Here is a 2,590-nt window from a genome sequence, read left to right as displayed (position 1 = left end):
TTTGAGACAGGGTCTCATTAAGCTGCTGAGGTTGTCCTTGAACTTGTGATCCTCATGCCTCAGCCTCTTGAGTTACTGGGATTACAGGCATGTACCACCATGCCTGGCTTATAGGTGTTTTTTATATGTTCTAGATATGAACTTTTATCATATATATTGAGCACATATATTCTCCCTGTCTCTGGATTGCTTATTAATGATGTCTTTTGCTTAACACAAATGATTTTAGTGAACCAGGATTTATCTTAAACATGCGTATATATATAAAGTTATAATGATAATATAAAGAATGCTGGAGATCTAAAAGGTGACCCCTGCTTTGGAGTAGCAGGCCCCTCCTTAAGTCAACACCTACTTCCCTCCCTATTTCCTCAGAGGTAACTTTTACCTTACATTTTGTGTTTATCATTCTTATGCTTTTAAAGGTACTATTAGTTAACATGAATATAACTCCTCAATGGTTTGAATGTGCACCAAATTTATGCAAAAGTTAATCCACAATACAACAATGTTGAAAGCATGGACTTAAGAGGAGGTGTGTTTAGTTCATGAGGATTCCACCTTCATGAATGGATTGGTGCTGTAAAAAGGGCTTGCAGGAGTAGGTTCCCCTTTCCCACCTTCTGTAATTCCAGATCAGAGTTCATACTCCCCAGAGGAGGCAGCAACAATGCACCATCTTGGAACCAGAGCCCAAACCTGCTGTTTCCTCCATCTTTCCTTAGAAGGACCTGTGCACCCCTTCCAGGGGTTGCCCTCCAAGACAAATACCTTTTCTGCTTCCTTCAGGTTCCCTACTGGATAGCTGTATATCTATATTCGTTTAGTTTTACAAACTATGTAAGATGTATTCCCTCCTTTTTTGTAAAAATAAAAAACACAGCGACAGACTCCCACTGATGATGGACTTCCTCAAATATGGCACCCTCCAGCAGATAACTTCATAATCATTGGGGTGTCTTTTGGCTTAAGACCACAGAAATGAAGTTTTGCTACATTTTTAAACTATAAATTGTATCATGTTTTATGTATTGTTGACTTCCACTATCTGATTTGTTATCCTGTAATATTTTTTTCCTCGAAAAATCAGTTTCAGCAGGAAAATATGATCACACCGCACAACACTCACAATGTAGAAACAGACTAACAGTGAAAAGTTCACTTTCCCTCGTTTGACAGATGTCTCCAAATGAGACAGTCTCCCTATCCCTTAATTTAGGTTCTCTGGACACTTGTAGACGTCTGACATAAGTAGAAGTGCCATATTCTCACGTCTTCTCCACTGTTTGGAAGCCCTCAGAGAGAAAGGACCTGGTCTGTCCCAGCACCCCTTTGCCACCAGCATTTTCTAAACTGCGCCCGACGTCTTGTCGAGGTAGGTCTGCGAGTCTGCACTGGGAGCACTCTGGATGGCAGACACAGGGAACCAGCAGCTGGAGTCCTGCGAGTGGAGGAGTATCTTTTGAGAAAGATGACAAAAGAAGTTGAGGACAGAAGTCCGAAGGGAAAGAAGGAAGGAAAAGATCCCGCGTCGGAGGCCGTCGGGTGTTGGGTGGAGAGAGCCCCTGCGCGGAGTCAGACTGCGGGCTTTCTAGGGCACACTAGGCTTTTCGCTCCCTCGGGGCCTCCCGGACACTGTGACCTCTTACGAGGCCCGTCAAGCCGGGCTAACCCGCCCTTCTGCCCCAAGAACACCTCGAACATGACTGGGAGCAGGGGGGAGGGAGATTGCCTTCAGTGCACTCAACGTCCAACTCCTGCCCCTGGACGCGGCGGGGGAAACCGCATCGCGGCCCTCAGCCCGCGCGGGCAACTGCCTGGACTGAGCGAGCGCCCTTTCCCAGCCGCAGACTCGGACCTGGGGAGGGCACGCCGCCCACCTGCTGTCTGGAGAGGAGGTTGGTGGGCGTTAGGGGTACGGCCTTGGGCGTGTCCTTTTTTGCCCTCTCCTGACGTCTTGCCAGCATTCTGGGGCAGGTAGCGCGGGGCCACGGTTGTAGGGTGTCACCTGCTTGGGTAAGTAGGTGGGTGGAGTGACGCATCCAGGCGCAGGAGCAGCTCCTCCTGCGCCCTCTGCCCGGAGCTTCCGGATGCAAAGGCCGGCAACGCCTTGGGAGACGCACGCACTCCAACGCCCTCGCTTAGCCGGCAGCCTCGTTCTCCCAGTCCACCAAGTAGGTGGGCAGAGACCAGCCGCCTCTGGCTCTTACTGTGATCCTCTAGGGAAGCCCACCAGCCCTCCTAGTCCCGCTCTCCTGCATCCCTGCGCCACCAGCTTGACCCGCCTGGTCGTGATGCAGGGGGAGACGGTGGGGGCACTGGGGCGCCCTGACCTCGATCCTCCCAGAACCGGCAGGCGGGCGTTCAGCTGCCAGAGGCTCGGCGCTCCCTCGAAGCTTGGGAAGTGCAGGTGTGAAGGAAGCAGGGGAGGGGTGGAGGCGAAGCCCATCCAAACCCAGCGCGGCCAGCTCCGGAGCCCAGAGCCAGATTGGGAGCCTGCCGGAGCGGGACGCGGGTTAGGCCGCGAAGGTTTTCCAGAGGTGACTGTGAGCTGAGGCCGTATAAAGTCGGAGTGGACCCGACTCCCGCG

Source organism: Sciurus carolinensis, chromosome 5 (genome assembly GCF_902686445.1).
Source record: "Sciurus carolinensis chromosome 5, mSciCar1.2, whole genome shotgun sequence".
Taxonomy (NCBI): Eukaryota; Metazoa; Chordata; class Mammalia; order Rodentia; family Sciuridae; genus Sciurus; species Sciurus carolinensis.
The sequence above is the reverse complement of the archived record's forward strand: the minus strand, read 5'-3'. Positions refer to the sequence as shown.